At 44.4% G+C, this 8,515-nt stretch overlaps 1 long non-coding RNA gene across 1 annotated transcript; it reads right to left on the reverse strand.

Moving 5' to 3' along the window:
• Nucleotides 1–214: 214 nt before the first annotated feature.
• Nucleotides 215–6,648, reverse strand: LOC137852672 (uncharacterized). Its single transcript, XR_011093976.1, has 3 exons — nucleotides 5,916–6,648; nucleotides 4,542–4,634; nucleotides 215–940 (listed from the first exon to the last, which is right to left on the reverse strand). It is a non-coding gene; the product is annotated as an uncharacterized lncRNA (long non-coding RNA).
• Between the last annotated feature and the right edge of the window lie 1,867 nt (nucleotides 6,649–8,515).

Here is an 8,515-nt window from a genome sequence, read left to right on the forward strand (position 1 = left end):
ATGGGTGTCACGTTCCTTGTCTCACTCTCACAACCCGGTGTCACCCACCACCAACTCATTGATGACCCAGCTGCAGCTGCCTTGGAGGTGTGCTGGTGTCTTAGCACGCTGACCTTCCCCCACAAAACTTCAGCAGCTTCATTCTGAATTACAGTAAATTGCAGCCCTCAGAAACGTGTAATGAAGAAGGAGGGAGGCACAGCCCCACCTCACTTTGCTGTTGCAGGCATCTGAAGACGAAGACAGCAATGGCTGCAATAACACCTTCCCTCCTCCCTCACTCCACATTTTTCCTGCTTCAGCACATGACGTTGCACAGGTGGAGCAGGAGACCCAGGCTGGCTTTGGGTGTTAGCCATGGCACTGAGGGACCACAGTGACCAAGAGCAATGGGAAAACATTTGTGCCCAGCAGCCGTAAATCAGGGAGTGCCCAAGGAAGCGCGTGCTACCTGGGTAGAAGTGCTACATCTCTTACATAAATTTCTGACCTACTTCTGTAGCTCAGGGATACAGAAAGCCGTGCCAGATATCAATCTGGGGACTTGTCTCAGGGCTTCAGCTCTGGTTTCTTTCGCTAGCTGGCACTCAGCAGTGTCATCCTTCCCCAGCAGGGGATGCTGCTGGGAGCACAGACCTGGGCATCCTCGTCCAGGACATAAATGCCCAGTCGCTTGCAGGATGCGGCCAGAAACAGCCCTCCAGTTTTCACAGCTCTCTCTGTTGCTACATTTGTGTTGCCTTGTCTTTAGCTGATAAATCTCAGCTGGGAGGCAGCTGTTCGCCCACTGAAAACGGGGCCAATTTCTCCCAAAAAAGGACCATTCAGTGGCAGTCCTGCTACTTTCTGTATTCATGCATCTCCTCCATACACTTCATTTTTTGCAGCTAAACATTCAGCTTCATGTGAAGATTTGCTGAGCAGTGAAAGATAAAACAGTCTGTGAGAGAGAAGACAGAAAATGCTATTTGTGTGATGTCAAAAGAGCACCAGATTTTAGCGTTATCTCTGATGAAATGCTGAAGGGCAAGGTGAGAAAATGTACATTTGCTAGCATTGATCATAGTTCCTCATGGGCTGGGCCCACAAAACAGCAAGGACTGGGGAAAAGAGAGGATTCTGAGTGGCATTCTGCTGTATATTTAAGCATGAATCATTCTCCATCTACTGCAAATCCTTTTTTTTTTTTTTTTTTTTTTTTTTTGTAATGTAGTTGAATTTTCATGAAGGAATATATGAACTTTGGCTACAACAGATGTCATCTTGCAGGGTGGTTTTTTTTATATATATATATATCTGTAGCCCCAGTATAATAGGCAATACTGGGCTTTCATCTTGTACCACTACTAGACATAAAATGCAGAACAGATGATCATTAGCATGCATTACTTAAGAGAGGTACAGCACTCAGTGAGTCAGGGTACAGACCAGGAATTATTTGTTGAAGAAATTCAAAAATAATCCATTGAAGAAAGCCACGGTTGAGAACATTGCAGTCTGTTCAGACTCTGAAGAGCCAGTGCACAGCGCAGATAACTATGATAATGTGTTCACCTGGGCTTAACTGGAGCCACGTGGGAAGGATTTGCTGGAAAGGCTGGAATAAAGGAAAGTTCTGGCAAATCACTGCCACAGGATTATGGAGTGTGAGGGTAAAGTTGGATGGTGGCAACTTCCAGCTCCAACTTCCAATTTCTGACTGAATTTCCATAGGAAACGGAGGCGCTCACCCAGCTGCTAAAGGCTGAGGTGGCTGCTGGAGCGGGGAGCGAGAGCTGGGCAGAGGGCAGGCTGCTGGAGGCACCCTTTAAGAGGCTGTGTAGGAGCAGGCTGCGGTTTTCACAGCCTACCAGTATGAACTGAGTCACCTGCAGCAGGGCAGTGGACTATGGGACCTGCATAAAGCATGCTTGGAAAAATAGTTTACATGGAAAGTGGTGGAAAGGTGCTCGGCTCTGCGGCAGCATCCTCAGCCAGCACCCCGGACCAGGGGGCTGCAGCTGAAACAGAGCCTTTTAGTAGCTCCCTGCGTGACTGTCCTGCTGCACTTTCCTTCAAAACATCTAAATCTCTCCTGAACAACTGCCTTCATGGCAGAGCCTGACCTCTGCGGCGCTTTCTGGATGCTGGGAGTTCTTTGTTGCTATTATTATTCACCCTGCCCTTTATGCAATGCCAACACTGCTGCTGATTTATCTGCTATATTACAAGGGCCTGTTTCGAGACCCCAGTTTTCCATGAGAATAATTCCCACTGATTTATATGGGCTGTGGTGGATAAGGCTGTTAGAGACAGAAATGGCCACACAACTGGCTTCAGATCGCAGGCTTGCATAGTGTAAAATATTTATGGAAGAGCTGCCCCAGAACAGGGGGATTTGGGGGTAGAAGAACAGGTCCAGCCAATGCAGTCAGTTTCTCTCTTCACCCAGAGCACCTGGAGTAAGCAGTGTCTTACCACTTTCTTTGATTAGATCATCACTTTGTAAAGAATTTTTTTTTGACACCTGGCCATAGTTTTCTTCTGCTAAATTTCCACAAATTAATCCCACTGTCTCCTGTACTGTATTGTGTGTGCGCTCTCCAGATGTGCAGGCCTAAGTTTCTGCTGTTATTATAGCTTTTGCATCTTGGGCAAGCCACAAGAACCAAACCAGATTACAGCGGTCTGAAACTACCCTAATTTAAAAGCGTGTGCGGCTCAGAGCCTGCCATCTGCCACCTGCAGCCCATTCACAGCCCTGGTTCAGCAGAGTCACCCAGGGAACGCTGTGCAGGGAGCTGCTGCAGCGCTGTGCGCTCTGAAGCAAAGCACGGGCAGTGTGCCTCGGCTGGCTGCGAGGCTGCCTCCCCTCTGCTTTGTGCAGAGTCCCGGTGTGAAAACTTGCCCCTCTTTTGTTTCTGAGTTTGGAGCTAGGAGATGTGTACAGGTAAAAAGGATGACTTTTGGAAAATGGAAATTGCTTCGGCCAATATGTTTCCTGCTCCCAGAAAGCAGGGGAACACATTGTGCTCACACAGTCGGCTGTAAGAAGGCTATAAGAGGGCTCTCTTGGGAGGCACAGGACTCCAGACATGCCCTGCTGACCCCTGGCCAAGGGTGGATAACAGGCTGTCCTTGGGCTCTCACCGGTGGGACAGGAAGACAGAAAGCACAGAAAGATGCTTTCTGTATTTTCAGTGCAGGCAGTGACTGTTTCTCTGATCTGGAAGTCCAAGTTGCCAGATGTTTTGGGTGCCCCTTTTGGAAAGCTTTAATTTTTACAGACAAAGTTGGCCTTGCCTTAAAACCAAACAGGAGTGTTTAAAAAAATCTCAGGTTAATACCCTGTGACAAACAAGAAACCTTGCACTGCTGCAAAGGAGGGATTTCATTTGTCACACTGAGACTTAGTGACTAAGTGAGACAGGAGAAGTAGGGTGTTAAATGGTGGACTACTTACTGATTATCTTTTTTCACAACTTATAAATAGTTTGCCTTTTAATCATCTTTTTAAGCAGTTCCTGCCCCATTTCTGCTCTCTACCTTCTGGCCACAGGTCTCTGCTCTCTCAGTTGTGCAAAAGATTGAATCTGATCTAACAGAGGGGTCTAAAATTGCTGCTGCCTGTGGGTTTGTGGGAAAGGATGATAGCCAGCAGTTGCCTAATGTAGTACTGCCCAAGCAGCATTTACAAGGGTAACAGCCCTGTCTGAAGCTAAAACCACCTGGTAGCAGAGAACGGGGGTTCAGCCATTGCCAAACTGTGCTGGAAAATTATCTCTTGAATTGTTGATGGCTGATCTGCCTCTGGGAGCTTTTTCTTCACTCCCATCAGTTTCTGTGCTGTGAGCTAGGGATGGCTTATTTTAGATGAAAATGTAGACTGAGTGCAGATCAGAGGCTGAACTGATGTTTTTCCTCTGTGTCCTTTAACACGTGTGAGTTGAGCAATCTGGACAATAGTGACAAAACCCCTGTCATCAAAGCAAGCATATTAAGATGTCGGTGTCAATTTAATTGTCTCTTGGCAGCACTGAAGACCTATTGCTAAGAGAAAGACAGGAAGAGCTGTCAGACGTTACTCTACTGGCTATAAACTCTGATTTACTCCCTTGATTAGCAGTTTACGAAATAAAGTCTGCTATGCCCTTCAGAGGAAGTACAGAGGCTTCAGTACCTGCATGGATTGGTCCTACAGGATAAAGAGAGGGTCTAATCCTGCCCCTCCATCTGACCCCTGCTACCTTTCCCTTACCACCTCAGCAGCTTGTGTGCCTGTGCCACTCTTCTGCCCCTTGCTCCTGCAGCTCCTCTCCACCCCGTGAGGAGAGGAGGGGGCTGAGGGCCTCCCTCTCACGGCCCGGTGCCATGTGGGACAGAGGGACAAAGGCTGGTATGGGATTAGCACCTCGCCCCGTGCCCATGGTGCTTGCCATACAACACAGCCACAGATGTGGGTTATTTTCTGCTGCTAACTAGAAGAATTGTTTTAAAGCTACTTGTCACTCTCCCGTTTCACTTTTAAGAAACAGTGCTTATTTTTAGAAGCAATTACTCACAAACAGTAGGTTTTCCTGGTCATATCCGCTGATAGAAATGTCTGTATTGCAGATGGCAGCACTTCTAATCCTCATGAGACAAATTTCCTGGATCTGAACAGAAGACAAAGTGTGAATATCACAGTATCATTTAAGTAACCATGCCTGTTTAGTAGAAAATCAGTCAGCAATACAAAGCAATTATTTAAAAAAGCAATGCCTCGGACATCCATTTTAAGTTACACATAAACAGATCAATCTTTCTGAAGCTCGTTCTGGCTGCAAAAGCAAACCAGGGTAATGAAAACATTGTTTTGAACCGGGAGTTAATGAACAGGTTCCTCAGTGATCATGGACGTGTTTCTTCACTGACACAGCTCGACCCCTTCTGATTTCTTTCCCTTCTTGAACCATTATAGTAATGAGACAAAATAAGAAGTATTGCTTCGTTGGGAATTACAAGTTCAGAACAAGCTTGCAAGCCAGGGAACAGAAGAAGGACAGGGTCTTGAAGGTCCTTCTGTCAACTTTCTCCTTGTTTAAGCTGAAACAACTGGCTACAAGCTTTTGTAGATCAGCAATCAAGCAACTGCAGAGAACACTACAGCTCCAATAGGACATGCTTATCAAAGAAAGGCAATGCCCGATGAACCAAGTTTTTTCAGATTAGCCTTTGCTATGTAAGGATATGGTGGGAAAGAAGAGCATTGTACAAACAAGGAAAAATAAAAAAGGAAGAGAGAAATAAAACTGAGAGTTTGTATTTTAATAATTAATCCCTTTTCTCAGTGTTTTCTGTCACTAGGTTATTACACACATTACCATGCTATATTCTTCATTGAGTGAAAGCTGGACAAGGGAGCACAAGAGAATTATCTCTGTGCCCAAGGAAACCACAACCCGCAGCCGCTGACATAAAGGATGTCTGTTTGTCTTTCTGCACACTGGTTTTCCTTCAAGAGGAATATTAAGTCAGCAAACTGGTGGCTCTGAAGGCTTACTGTCAACTTGCGCTTTTACTATTCCTCCAGAAAATATTCCATCCAACCCTTCTGTATTTCGTATTTGGATCCCTTCTGACCGTCTTCCCAATGCAATCCATCAATGTCAGAAAGAATACGCACAGACTGTGTATTCCTCTGTAAAACTTATCTTCATGACAAAACGGACAAAATGAGGAAATAACCTTTTTCCAGTCTCTCGTATCGTGCTAGCTCTATATTTTCCACCCGTCTCTTTCCCAGGCATTCATTCATCCTCCATAGAAATTGGCTTTAACTCAGCATTGCCTCCGCTGGCCCACACAGAACTACGTGTCAGGCAAGCGTTAGGAAGGAATTCATAACTTTGGGTGAAAGTTAGTGGAAAGAAGGGGAAACATCTTTTCGTGCTTACCTACCCATCCCAGGGAAGACTGAAATAATTCTTTTTCACCTGAATTTAGCTCTTCCCCTCTCTACACGATAGAGCAGTTTCCATGTTCTTACAGCCTCTTTAAATGAAGCTCCCCTCTTTACCTTCCAAAAGGCAGAAGCAGACCAACAGGCCGATGTCTATGGAGAATATTTTCTTTGCTGGACCAGATCTATGCATAGGCAAAGCAGACCACCTGCCTGCAGCCTCACCTCTGTGGGTCTGCTCAATCTGGTCCATGGTGGGTTGTTCTGCATTTTGCCTCCAGTGCCCACCTCACTTTCCGCATTTTTAAGGAAAATATTGAACTCAAACCATGGCACTTCCCAGGCCAGAACGTCTCACTGCTCTTATATAAAAGAGCTATTACAAGGCACTCTTTCCACAGGAACAGCAGCTCTGCTAGTCCAAGGGTTACCTTACTATGCATTAATCATCTGTGCTTAAATTCCCCTGGCAGTTTGTATCACCGTGTGACAGTCTCTGGAAATAAAACCTTTGGTGTCAAAGCAGCTCCGAACAACCCTCCGCACGCCTCCAGTGAGTGAATCGAAATGTTTAGCAAGAGAAGTGACTACAGCATTTCTGACTCCCAAGCCCCAACTGCTACTGTGAAAATTAGATCAGCAGCAAAAAAGACCCACAGCTAATGCCACACATAGCTGCCGTAGGATAATAGCTGGCATCTGAGTCTCGTTGGCCAGTTAAGGATAGCACCCACAGCTCCTGAGAAGTTGCCATACCAGGCCCGGGATTTAAAAGTGAGATTAAAAGCAGCTGTTCCTTCATCGGTGTAAAGATGGACACAGATGAAGCTGAGGGTATAAAAATAAAATGCAGCCCATCACCAACTTCCTTGCAGGCTGTCACATGCTTTAGCAGCAATTCTTGCTTGAAGAAGTAGCTGTGGCAACCTAACCTACCTATGCTACATTTGTTGAGGGGGTTTGGGTGAGCATCCCTCAGCCCTGCGAGGTGGCTGCTGGTGTCCTTGGTGGTGCCCCTGGTTGCCATTGCTTTGCAGCACTCCTGGGGAATTTGTGCTGGATATTTGGAGGCTCTGGGGTTGGGATAGCTGCCCCTACATAAAGGCTTTGTTTGGAAGAGCTCTTCTGTTGAATAAACAGCTGTGAACAATGTTTGGATCTGGGAAGAAGGGCACTTGGTTTTGTTTTAATTCCAGTGTTATTTCTCTATAGTAAAAAAACATCCGAGTAACTTGCAGTTTGGGGAAGAATAACCTTCATCTTGCTGCCAGCCTCCTCTTTGGAGGTGAACGGAGTGGAGCTGGACCACTCTGCACCCAAGTTGATCCCACCACCGCGATGGGACTCACTAGAGTCTGCTGTGCCAGAGAAGGACCTCATCCACAACACTGAAAATCCTGCCATTTGGGCCAGGGAAGTTGTAGGGCTTTTTCTTTCTTTCTTTTTTTTTTTTTTTGACAAAAACAAAATACTTCTATCACAATGGAAACACAAATTAAACTATTAAAAACCAGCTGATCCTGATATATGCCTTCCTGCAGGTAAGCTGTTTTCTTTAAAGGATAAAAATTCATTAGTGTTTCTACAAGCTGTTTCTGTATAAAGAAATGAGATCAGAATGGAAAACTTGGCAGACAATTTTCAAAACCTTAATCCCAAGAAAAGGTACTATTAAACACTGCTTATAATTTCTGCAGTACATTATTAAACATTTATTAACATGTCATTTGTTTGGAAAAAGCGGATTATGTGAACCAATATAACAAAAACTTATCTTCAATTAAAAATGTTTTCTGTCTGAATACATCTGAATGATGTGATCAAGTTGCACAGTGAAGCCTTTATTGTTGGCCCTCAACATTTGAAATTCTGAGTTGTACCCTCTTAATTCTATGTGTTAGCTTTTACTACTGGACTTTTTTCATCAGCAGATACCACTGCTAATCACAGAAGACAGCATGCTGATATATCTGTTCTTCAAATTTAGATATTAAGCTAGAATGATTAGGAATATCTAAAAGGAATTATTTTCAGGAAGGGCAATGAAAAACCAGGCGATGAAAAACTCCCTTCCCCAAAGTGGGAAAGTATCAAAGTCACAAGCCCCTCAATACTGAGCTTTAATGGAAACTTCCTGAACTGCAGATGCCTGATTTGTTTTATGTACGATCTGATCATTTGCCTTGAAAAACGTATCACCACTTGTCATAAGTCATAAATATTTAACTGTGTAACTGGTGAGGGCTGTTTTTTACAGAATTCAATTAATTATTACCAGATTTCTAGGTAATTGACTGTCTTTTAGCTGGCACTTAAGTAATTTATTAAAACAAAACTGGCAGGATTATGTCAGGTAATTAAGAGAATGATATTTAAATTCTCATTTTCGTTCCGTTCTTATGCTGGCCTTCATTTACTTCACTTCTTCTGAAAAGTCATCAAATCTCTAGTTCCCAATTTTAAAGATATATGAACTGACGTGGCTAAAGTTATATATCTGATCATTCTGTAAAACTCTGGAGCCCTCAGCCACACACAAAAAAACAACATGTACTTTCTATAAAATAGTGGAAAGCTTTGTACAGTGTGTGTTAA

This window comes from Anas acuta, chromosome 2 (genome assembly GCF_963932015.1).
Source record: "Anas acuta chromosome 2, bAnaAcu1.1, whole genome shotgun sequence".
NCBI classification, from domain to species: Eukaryota; Metazoa; Chordata; class Aves; order Anseriformes; family Anatidae; genus Anas; species Anas acuta.